This window comes from Choloepus didactylus, chromosome X (genome assembly GCF_015220235.1).
Source record: "Choloepus didactylus isolate mChoDid1 chromosome X, mChoDid1.pri, whole genome shotgun sequence".
In the NCBI taxonomy this organism is placed as follows: domain Eukaryota; kingdom Metazoa; phylum Chordata; class Mammalia; order Pilosa; family Megalonychidae; genus Choloepus; species Choloepus didactylus.
This window is the reverse complement of record NC_051334.1, coordinates 190,816,150-190,829,090: the sequence shown is the minus strand read 5'-3', so window position 1 is coordinate 190,829,090 and position 12,941 is coordinate 190,816,150.

Here is a 12,941-nt window from a genome sequence, read left to right as displayed (position 1 = left end):
ACAAAAGTCAGTTCCATGTTAAAGATTTAAATCTGAGTTTCCAATACTGGACAAGATGGAGTAAATGCATTCCACCTTTTTCTTCCCATGAATTCCCTTGAAAACCCTGGACAAAATACATAAAGTAATCATCAGAAAACTTGGAAATGTGGAGAAAAAAGGGAAGAGTAACTAGGGACTTCAGGACTCAGGGAATGACCTAACGGTGAGTTCTCCTGTTTTTTTTTTGTTTTTTTTTTTTTTTTTTTTTTTTTTTGCCTTCTAGTCTAGGTACTAGAATAGCCCACAACTCAGAAATGCTAATGGGTGTAAAGATCCTAAGAAAAGTCTGCTGCCTCTAGCCAGTCCTCTCTAAGACTGGGAAGAGGGCAGTCCTGCAGGACAGAACCCTTTTGACTAAAGCTGCTTGTGCCAGTTTGTATATTTATGTCCCCCAGAAAAAGCCGTATTCTTTAATGCATTCTTGTGGGGGCAGACGTATTAGTGTGGATTGGGTTGGAACCCATTGGTTCAGTGTCAATGTGACCCACCCAACTGTAGGTGATACCTGTGATTGGATTATGTCCATGGAGGTGTGGCCCCACCCAATTAGCATGGGTCTTGATTGGTTACTGGAGCACTTTAAAAAGAGCCACACAGGCTCAGACACTTGCTGCAGCTAAGAGATACATTTTGAAGATAGCCGTTGGAAGCTGACACTGACATTTTGGAGAAAGCCATTTTGAAACCAGAACTTTGGAGCAGACGCCAGCCACGTGCCTTCTGAGCTAACAGAGGTTTTCCGGGCACCATTGGCCATCCTCCAGTGAAGGTACCCAATTGCTGATGTGTTACCTTGGACACTTTATGGCCTTAAGACTGTAACTGTGTAACCAAATAAACCCCTTTTATAAAAGCCAATCCATTTCTGGTGTTTTGCATTCTGGCAGCATTAGCAAACCGGAACACTGCTCCACTCCAGGGGACCAGAGGAGGCAGAGCCCTGTGGACTGTCCCTGCCCTACACTAATGAGGTGGTACCCATCCCCCTCCACACCGGGCTCCACCTCATTCAAAACTTAACTCAAAATGAACCATAGGTCCAAATATAAAACGTAAAACTATAAAACTTCTAGATGAAAACACAGGAGAAAATCTTCTGGTCTTAGGGTTAAGTGAAGAGTTCACAGACTTAACTCCAAAAGCATAACTACTTTAAAAAATTAATCAGTTGGACTTCCTCAAAATTTGCTCTGCAAATGACACTGTTAAAAGAATGAAAGCACAAGCCACAGACTGGGAGAAAATATTTGCAGATCACGTATCTAACAAAGGACTTGTATGCAGAATATATAAAGATCCCTCTAATTTCAGCAGCAAGAAAGCAATCCATTTAGAATTTGGGCAAAAGACTTAAACTGACACTTCATCAAAGAGGAAATACAGATGGCAAAGAAGCCCATGAAAAGATGCTCAACATCATATGTCATTAGTAAAATGCAAATTAAAACCACAGTGAGGTATTATTACACTTTCACCAGGATGGCTAGAATAAAAAAAATTGTTACAACGCTAAATGTTGGTAAGGATGCAGAGAAACTGGAACACTTATATATTGCTTTTATGAATGTAAAATGGAGCAGGCATTTTGAAAAATGTTTTGGCAGTTTCTTAGGTTTGGGAGTTTCTTATGAAGTTAAACATACGCTTAGCATATGACCCAGCAGTCCTATTCCTATGTATTTATCCTAGAGAAATGAAACCTTATGTTCACTATTAAACCTGTGCTTGAATGCTCATAGCAGCTTTATTTGTGATAGTTGAAAGCTGGAAGCTACTCAAAAGTCCCTCAATGGGTAAATGGATAAACAAAATGTGGTCCATCCGTACCATGGAATGCTACTCAGTAAGAAAAAGGAATACACTATTCGTAAATTCAACAATTTGGATGGATCTAAAGGGCATTATACTGCATGGGAAAAAAGCCACACTTAAAAGTTTACATACTGTATGCTTCCATTTGTATAACATTCTTGAAATTATAAAACTATAGGGATGGGAAACATGTCAATGGTTGCTAGGGGTTAGGGGTCACAGAGGGTAGCACAAGGGAATTTTTTGTGGTGATGGAACAGTTCTATATGCTGATTGGAATGGTGGCCACACAAATCTACAGATGGGATCAAAGTTTACAGAAATATACATTAAGAAAAGTGCAATGGAAAAACTGGTGAATTCTGAATAAGTTTGTAGTTTTGCTCATAGTAGCATACCAATGTCAATTTCCTGGTTTTGATACTTGTTCTGTGGTTACATAAGTGTTATTATTTGGAGAACCTGACTAAAGAGTACAGGGAACGCTCTGTACTATCCTTTCAATTTTTACAGGAGTATAACAATATTTCAAAATAAAAAATATAAAAACACTTCAACATGAAAGGGAAAGATACAGACAGATCTTTTAGAAGGAATTACAGGACCATAGCTTTATAATCTTGGGGTAGGGAAAGATTTCTTAAGTAAGATACAAAGAAGCCCAAACCATTAGGGAAAACAATGATAAATTTAAGTGTGTTCCCATTAAAAAACTTCTGTTCATCAAAATAATCCCATATGTTGTCTCCTAGGAGAGCAAATGGTATGGTGCCTTTTAAATAAAGATAATAAAACAAGCAAAACCAAAGAGTATCTTACCTAGGTATACATACATGTGTAATACATTATTTGTAAAAGGCAATGAAATGAGAAAAACAATACTGAGCAGTACAGCAAAGCAGTTAAGGAGCAGACAGCCTGGGCTCCAATTATGGCTGTCACCAAAAGCTCACATAGGCTTGCGCTTCAGTGGCTTTGTGTGTAAAATCTAGCGCACTCACAGGGTTATTTATCATGAGGCATAAATCAGTTACTACATGTAAAGTGCATAAAACAGTGCCAGGCACAAAATAGAGCCACAAAAGGATTAGCTTCTCTTATTTTGAGGGAGCAAATGGCAGAGGGATGGAATAGGTGATAAAGCCACAGGTGAATTTAAGCTACTAGCAATGCTCCAGTTCTTGGATTGGAGTGGGCTCCTGAGAGTTCATTATCTTATTAAAATAAAAAAATACAAGACGTTCCAGCATGGACCGGTGAGGAGGGAGAAAAATTAAAGAGAGTGAAAAGACAAGGCACACATTGGAGAAGATATAGGTTGCAATGCATACATTGCCAAATAACCAAAATCTAGAACATATAAAGAAGGTCTACAAACCAACAAGGAACAACTCAACAACAACAGCAACAACAAATGAGCAAAAGACATTACCAGGTATGTCATGGAGGCAGAAGCCCAAACAGTCCATAAACCTATGAGAAGATGTTAAACCTCGATAAATACAAATTTAAATCACAGTGAAATAGCCAAACCAACCAGAATGGCTATATATATATATGTATATCTCCAAGAGAAAATTGCACACATGCACCTAGAAATATGTACAGGTTCAAGAATATTCATAACCACATTATTTGTTATAGCAAATATCTGTCACCTGTAGAAAGCATTAATAAATAACATGTTCAAACAACTGAATTCTATAGAGCAGAGAAAATGAATGAAATAGTTACATGCAGCCTCATAGAGGAAGCTCAGGTGGTGAGCGTAAAAAAGCAAGTCAGAATAATACATGCAGTAGAACATAGAGTTCAAAAACAGACAAAACAAAGCAATGTATTTTTTAGAAAAACATACATGTGTTAAGTTTAAGGAAAATCAGGGATGATGAACAAAACCAATAGAATCATGATTAGTCCTGAAAGAGGAGGGAAAGGAACCAAGGGCAGCCTCTGGTCACCAGCCAGGTTATTGCACAGACTGTGAGAAAATGAATGTTCATCATCTTAAGCCACTAAACTTTGGGGGTAATTTTTATGTGACATTAGACAAAAAAATACAAATTCTCCTTCTAGGAATTGATCTAAAGAAATCAGACCTCTGTACAAAGTTGCATGCACATATATGTTCATCGTAGAGTTATTATAATAGTGAAAAAAGCAACCTAAATGTTTGACAATTATGATACAATTGTATAATGTAATATCAGGCAACTGTTAAAAATAACAGCATACCACAGACATTAACAGGATAATAAGGGACTATGAAGAAAACTATGCCCATAAATTTGAAAACTTAGATGAAATAGGCTTATTCCTTGAAAAAGACAAATTACCAACATACACTCAGGAAGAAATAGATAACAGGAATACTCCTACATCTATTACATGAATTGAATTCAAAGTTAAAAACCTTCCCATAAATTAAATTCCAGGCCCATGTGACTTCATGTGCAACATGTATCAAATATTTAGAAAATACATAATGGCAAGTCTACCAAAACTCTTCTAGAAAATCAAAGACAAGGGAATACTTCTCAAATCTTTTCATGATACCAGCATTATCCTGACACCAAAACCAGACAAAGACATTATAAGAAAAGAAAATGAAAAACCAATATCCCTCATGAACATAGAGCAAAAACCCTCAACAAAATATTAGCAAATTGATCAAGCAATGTATAAAAAGGATTATATACAATGAGCAAGAGGTATTTATTCTGGGAATGCAAAGGTGGTTCACCATTAAAAAATCAATTAATGTAATCCACTATATTTACAGTCTAAAGAAGAAAAACCACATTATCTCACATCCATTCATAATAAAACTCTAAGGGCAACTATTTAAAAAGAAATAGAAAAAAAATCATCTAACATTATAATTAATGGTGAAAGACTGAATGCTTTTCCCCTAATATTGGGAACAAAATAAGGATGTACACTCTCATCACTTCTATTAAATATCATACCAGAGGACTAAGTCAATGTAATGAGACAAGGAAAAGAAATAGAAGTCTTCAGAATGGAATGGAAGAAATAAACCTGTCTAGATTCACAGACAGCATGATTGTCTATGTAGGAAATCCCAAGGAATCTACAAAAAGCTACTAGAACAAGATACAAGGTCAAGATACAAAAAGTCAGCTGTATTTCTGTATATTAGCAAAAAATAATTACAAATTGATTTTTTAAAAAAAGTACTGCACCCCAAAATAGGAAATATATACGGACAATCTAACAAAATATGTGAAAGATCTGTATGCTGAAAACCAAAAGGAAAACATTGATGAGAGAAACCAAAAAAGACCCAAATTAATAGAGAAATATATTGTTTATGTATTGGAAAACAAAATATTGTGAAGATGTTGACTCTATGCAAACTGATCTATACCAATTCAATGTAATCTCAATCAAAATCTTAGCAGCTTATTTTTTTTTTGAAAGGGTCAGGTTGATTCTAAAATTTGTATGGACAAGCAAAGGACTTAGAATAGCCAAAGCAATTTTAAAAGAGCTACTGATTTTCTAGACTTACTATAAAGCTATGGTAATTAAGATGACATGGTATTGGTGGAATATCAGACATTTTATATATATATATATATCTCAATATCAATTGAACAGAATAGAGCCCAGAAATAAGTTTTATTTAACTAATTTTTAACAATATGCAAAGGCAATGCAATGGAGAAAGTATAGTCTTTTTTAACAAATGGTGCTGGAACAATTGGATATCTATATGTAAAGCAATGAACTTGGACCCATATCTTGCATCATTTACAAAAATTAACTCAAAGTTGTTCATTGACTTAAATGAAAAAGTTAAATTAGAATTTCTGGAAGCATGGGAGAAAAATCTTTGTGACATTGGTATAGGCAGAGTGTTTGGTAAGGACATACAAAGCACAACCCATAATGGAAAAAATTGATAAAATCAATAAATTGGACTTCATAATTAAAATTGTGTGCTCTTCAAGAGGTCTTGTTAAGTCAATGAAAACACAAGCCAGAGACAGGGAGAAAATATTTGTAAGGCCCATGTCTGATAAAGGACTGGTAATCTGTAAAGAACTAAGCTCATGTGGTAGACTGAAAAATGGTCCTCCAAAAGATATCTTAACCCCTGGATCCTGTGAATATTGCCTTATATGGCAAAAAGGGCCTTGTATGGCAAAAAGGAGGCAGAGGGAGATTTGAGTACAGAAGAGGAGAAGGCAATGCAAGGATAGAGGTAGAGGGCAGAGTGATATGACTTCAAGCCAAGGACCGCTGACAACCACTAGAAGTTGGAGGAGACAGGAAACATATTCTTCCTTGGAGACTCCAGAAGGAACCAGCCTTGCTGGCATCATGATTTTAGCCACATAAGACTCAGTTCAGACTTCTGTCCTCCAGAACTGTAAGAGAATAAATTTTTGTTGTTTTAAGTGAATAAATTTGTAGTAATTTGTCACAGCAGCAATAGGATACTAATGCAGCTCAGCAGTAAACAAACCATCTAATTAGAAAATGGGCAAACGACTTGCACTAACACTGCACTAAAGAGGAAATCTGGATGACAAATCAGCAACATAAAAAGATTCTCAATATCATTAGTCATTAGGAAAATGAAAATAAAAACTACAATGAGATACACCTATTAAAATGGCTAATTTTTTTAATGACATAGAAGCAACCAAAATTTTTAGACTTTGCTGATGGTAATGCAAAATGGTACAGTCACTTTGGAAACCAGTGTGGCAGTTTCTTATAAAGTTAAACACAATTACCCTACATCCTAGATGTCACTCCTAGGTATTTACCCAAGAAAAAGGAAGATGTGTTGAAAAACAAAAACCAAAAAAACCCTCTATGTGAATGTCTATGGTAGCTTTATTCATGATTACCAAAAGCTGGAATCAACACAAATGTCTCTCAGCTGGTGAATGATAAACAAATAGCTGTACATCCATACAAAGGACTGCTACTTGATAATAAGGAGAATAAATTAAATTATTGATATGCAATGATGTGGATGAATCTCAAAAAGCATGAACCTAAGTAAACTAAGCTAGACACAAAGATTGCATCCTGTGTGTCTCTGTATATATGACATTCTGGAAAAATTAAACTATTGGGGCAGAAATGAGATAATTGGTTGCCAGAGGCTGGGGGTGGGACAAGATGATAGTTACATGATTGTATAAGTTTGTCAAAATTCATAGAACTGTATGCCTAAAAAGGATAAATTCTGCTGTATGTATATTATACCGCAATAAGCAAAAAGATATATTTCAAATTGGTACTTTTGAACACTAAATTACAGTTACCTTTGCCTGGGACATGGGTTGGCTCATAGCTTCATTCAAGTTTGGCTTCCCTGTCCACCACACCTGAGGTAGCATCCCATTACTCTGTCACCTTACCCTGCTTTATTTTTTCTTCGTGGCAGTCATTGCTGCCCAACATTGTCTTCTATATGTATTATGTGTATTGCCTGTTTGTCCCACTAAAATGTGAAATGAGCTCCACGAGGGAAGAAACCTTGGTCTCTTTTGTGCACTGCTGTTTCCCAAGCACCGAGAACAATCTGTTCTCAATAAATAGAAGTACATGGTAGGTGATACGAGTGCATAGTAGGTGCTCAATAAATAGTTACTGAATAAATGGTTGAATACATCTGCCAGAGTGATCTTTCTAGAATTTGTCACTTCCTCAGCAGCTTTCATGATTCTGCAATTGCAGAGACGCTCCACAAGCTCGGGGGGGGGGGGGGGGGGTTGAGTCAGGGAGCACGGAGAACAAGGTGGGAATAGCAAAAGGGCCTGGGGTTGCCCTCAAAACATGCCTTCATCGAACAGGTCTTTCTGGAGTCAACCCACAAGTAACCCAGAAAGTATTCGAAATCCCCCACAGCAAAACCATCTGTACTTTATACATCATTAAAAAGTCAAGGCACTCCCAGTCTGTTCCATCGGCCTTCCCAGGTAAGAGGAAGCCCAGCTTAGGAAAAAATTGATGCGGTCCTGGAGCGGAAAGGCCAGAGCCAAGCTGCCTACTGCAGACACTCATTAGCTAAGATCGCCGAACAGCCCTGGCTGGCCCAGCTGCCTCGGTGCCAACTGCACGGGTCGGGGCTGCTCCGCAGAGGCCCAGCTGCTGCCAGACGTGGCCACAAGTGTTTACCCTACTGGGTTGGCAAAGGCCTCAGTTCCTCGTAGGCTCCTGCCCCTTCTGTAACTAAACAGTAAATAGATTCTCACACTCAAGGCACCTGGTCTCTGAGAGCTCTCTCTCGAAGGATCTCCTCATGCCCCTGCAGAATGCTCATGAGCACAAGCAACTTCTGGCACCTTGGTGAAAGTTGGGGAAACAGTGAGATGGCCAGCTCCAAGCTGCATGTCGGGGCAGATGCAGCCAGCACACAGGCCATCTCGGGAGACCCCTTGATGACCTTGTTTAAAATTGCAACCCCTCACCTTCCTACTCCCAATTTCCCTTACCTGCTGTATGTTCCCCCATATCATTTATCACCTCCAAACGTGATCTCCTTTTTGTTGTTGTTGTTGGTTGTCCATCTCCCTCCACTAGGATTTAAGCTCACTAGGGCAAAGATTTTTGTCAGTTTTGTTCACTGACGTTGGTATTCCCAGTGCCTAAAATAATAAGCCAATACTTACATAGAGCTCACTATGTGCCAAGCACTGTTTTAAGCACTTTGCACCAAATAAATCGTTTAATCCTCACAAGGTCCTATGAGCCTATGAGGAAGGTGCTCTTATAAGCCCACTGTACAGATAAAGAAATTGAGGCACAGAGTAGCTAAGTAATTTGCCCCAGGTCACATAGTTTATAAGTGACAGAACTGGGATTTGAACCCAGGCTTAGCCTTAAACACTAGGGTATACCACCGAAAACCAACAAACAAAAAAAACCCACACGAAACAGTACCTCATACATAGCAGGCCCTCAACAGATAATTACTAATTATCTGTTAATTAACTAAATGAATAGAACTGTGAAGTGCTCCCCCTGATGTGGGGAATGAGATCTGCAATTCCATCACAATTCTTGGTGACTCTCCGTAAGAGGCCCTGGAGCGATAAAAGCCAATGCGTTTTCTCATCAGCTCTTCCCTTCCTTCTTCTCTTCCTCCCCTCCCCAAACCTCCCTTCCCCTCCGTCCCTCCGTTCCTTTCTTCCTACCTGCTTGTCTTCTTTCCTCCCTCCCTCCTCTCTTTCCTCTGGGGCATTGGAGAAGAAGTGGCCTCTTGCGGTGTTGCTTTATGAAAATGCCGTAGCCAGGCCCATCTCCTGTCATTCTTTCCTCTAGGCATTTGACTGGGCTGCAAGTGCTCACCGAGCACCTATAACGCCAAGGACTAGAGGAAACACAAATATGCATGAAACAAGGGCTCTGGACTCAAGAAATAAACAATCTGAAGGCAGGTCTGGGTGGGGGAGAGAGTTACGGTGCATCGGATGCAAAGCAGAACTGCCATGAGAGCTGAAGAAGGGGGACATTGAGGGTGAGGGAGACAATCAAATAAGAAATCCTTCATGGATCTATTGAGGATGGGTGAACAGGACGTGCATTGCAGCTGAAGGGAAAAGCAGGGAGCCCTGAAGGCTGTTGGGACTGTAAATCTGGGGCAGCATGTTCCCAGAAAGGATGTTCCCCATGGAGGGTGAAGACTCAAGAGGCCTGCCCAGTATTCCCCGGCACCCTCCTCCACAGGGAAGATGTCTTTTCTTGAGTTTCCATGTGCCACCTGAGGGAGAGTGTCGTGAAGAATTTGGCCTTGCCCAAAGAGGCCTTTATCTTCAGCTCCTGAGCTTGAGCAAGCTTCTCTGGTTGACAATAAGTTGAAAACTGGAGAGCAACGTGACCTGACTCCACGGGGAGAGGACAGCAGAAGCTCTGCAATTGGAACTCTCCTGAACTTCATCTTATGTGCTTCTTCCCTGGACTGATTTTCATTTGTATCCTTTGCCTGTGATAAACTATAATTGTTGGTGTAATTGCTTTCCGTGAATTCCGTGAGTCATTCTAGTGAATTATCAAACATGAGGTGGTTTTGAGAAGCCCCTAATCTTGCAGTCTTTTCTTATACTCGTCCTTTCCTGCTTTCTTACTTTCTGTGTACATGGTCTCATTTCCAGCACCTGTCTCTATCGCTTTCTTACCCCCAGCCATCCCCAGGACTAATTCGGCTCCACTGCCACGCCTGGGGTTTCGCAGCCAGCTCTGCCATTGCCTCGCTTGACACACTGTCAGGCAGGTAGGCAGGCTGCAAGTCTCTGCTAGGCTCCTACTGTATGCCAGGCCCTGGGCCAGAGAAGCCAATCCCCCTTACCCTGGGGCTGGTGCCTCAGCTTCACCATCTGGGAAATGAAAGGGTTGGATTCTGTGATCTTGAACGGTCCTTCTAGCTGTAACATTCTAGGGGAGCACTGGTATGCCCTCCTTTTGAAGCTCTGAGTTCTGTAGGAAAATGATTACCATAAAAATGTTTCCAGGTTGGTGCACTGGCTTCTGTCAGGGCTTCACTGTTTGACAACTGCTCTGCAGACTTGAGTGATATTTACATGCAAAACCGTTTTATTGCGGGACGCCATCATTACCCTGGTGTCAGGGGCCAAGGATAACATCCCATTACAGGCCTTCCCTGTTACATGAAGAAAGAAAGATTCATTCACTCATTCAGCTAAGCCCAACTGTGTACACAAGTCTGTACTAGGTGCTATAAAAATATGCCTGATCTCAGCATGGGCTCAGAGAACACAAAGTCATCTGAGCTTTGGAGGAAGGAACTAGTCACTCTACTGCAATCCATCGTCCACCTCCACCCTGGGGCAAGAACCCCTCCTGAGCCATCCACTGCCCACTGAGGGAGCAGATGCCATTGGAAGACACTTCTGACAGTCTAATATGGATAAAGTCATTTCTTAGAATGACTGGAAACCTAATTCCTGGTGACTTCTGTCCTTGGCTCCTAGTTCCCTCTTTGTGCTCTCTACTAATTTCATCTCCCTTGCCAGTGAAAGCCCTCTAAACATCTGAAGACAGAGACCGTTCTCTTTCCAGCCTCCCTACTTCAGGCTAGATAGCCTGTTCCTGTGGCCATTCCCCAGGTGACGCTGTTTCTGTCTTCTCAGGTTCCCTTGCCAGAATAACCTGGTGTGACACCCACTGGCAACATCTATGTGTGAGGCTTGCTGCCCACCATCCCGAGGACTCACCATTCCCATTTCTTCGAAGCGATCTCCTGTATTTCATCCGGTAAATCTTTTTCTTGCAGCAGGTCACAAAGCTAGGAGGGGAATAAAGAAAACCCATAGCTGGAGTTGCAGTTGTAAAACTGCAAGAGATGCCTTGGTTCTGGTAAAATATAATAACTTGTGCTCTCAAAAAACAGACAATTCTCCAACTGACACCTTTTTCACATCCACTTCTGACACTCAATGGATGAGGAAGTGAAGAGGCTTGCTCCAGGTCATACAGAAGCCCTAGGCAGAGGCACACGTGAACCCAAATCTTTTCCCTTCCAGTTCAGTTCTCTTTCTCCTGTGGCATAGCTGTCTCTCCTGTAAACCTGATAATTGAAGGACTTTTTAGTTTATCAAGTGACTGCTAGACCCATTAGGTCATCAGATTCTCATAACAAAACAGTTCACAGATGAAAAGATAAACTAAAGTTCAGGAAGGAATATGGATCTGCTTGTCATCCCACAGCTAGGAAGTGGTGGAGGAACCAAACTCAAACCCTGGCCTTCAGGCTCCAAGTCCAACTCCTTTCACTGTAACCCAGCTGCTTTCCCCACTGGGTCCCATGCGTCTGCCTTGTGGACACCTAGGTGAGATGCAACAGTGATTGAAGTAGGGGCATGCATTTGGCTCCAAAAATCTTACCGCGAGCAGAACACAGAAGACTTGGCAGCTGCCCACATGGAGAAGATTTGGCTGAGAGGCTTTTGTTTCAGCTGTGAGTCATGGTCACCAAGAAGCTAACACAGTGTTGGGTAAGGTTAATAGAGGCCATCATCCTGAATGTGGGAGGGGATGGTTAGGCTGACCTCTGCCACCAACAGCCTACTCACGGAGGCAAGAAAACAAGCTGGCTATCTTGGGAGACACTGAGTACCTTTTTCCTGGAGGAGAGCAAAGAGAGGCTGGATGACCACTTGGCAGCTTGCAATTCTAGGAAGGATTTCTTTTGTGTTATCCATGAGCCTGCATTCCCAGAGGATAAAATTTGCTCTAATGTGTCTCATGGGCTCAGGGCCTTTTTGATAGAGGAAAAGAAGGAAATGTTGGCTCTCTGGGCCTGGCCCTGAGATACCTGGAAAGCCAGGTTGTAAGTGTCATAAGCCCAAATGAAGCAAGAGGCACCAAAGCGAAGATGATGCTCCCAAGGTGAACTGGGTAGTGGGTGGCCAGCAAACTGGAGCACAGGAGCCTTTCTTGGTGCAGAAGGTTCAAGCAGAAATCTTCTAACCTCTACTCACCTGCAGTCAGATCTCAGCCTGAACTGGAATTGGGGCACTGAACACACAACTCCCTCAAATCAGGATTTCCAAAAGAGCAGCTATTTTGTGGCCTCCTTGGTTGACAAAGGCCCCCGGATGGGCCTGTCCATGAACCCAGCTCCTCTCTCACCCCCTGCCTCTGACCTGAAGTACCAGCCTGTCCACCACAAGGTGGTGCTCAACATAGTTTCTAGATACCCTTAGGGCTTTACACAACCGGGCACTTGGGACATGGGGTGGGGGGAGGGTGACAATATGGCAATGCATGAAACCTGGCTCTCAGAGCCCATTTTCTGGGTGCACTAGGCCAGCTCTGAACTCAAAGGACTTTTGGGGAATTGCTTGGGAATGAATCTTGTAAACACTACTTCTTCTGGCTTCAATATTCTCACAACAGTGTTTAGGGAGGAGAGGAACTGAAATAGAGAGGGAGGAAGATCTAGAAGGGGGGGGAGCAAGAAAGGTGGTCTTAGCAGTATTCTAAGTTTAGTTTGAAGCCACAACTTTGACTGAGGGCACACATTCAAGGGTCTGTGCAGTGGACAGGACAGAGATGAAAAAGTCACCAGCCATGTCCTC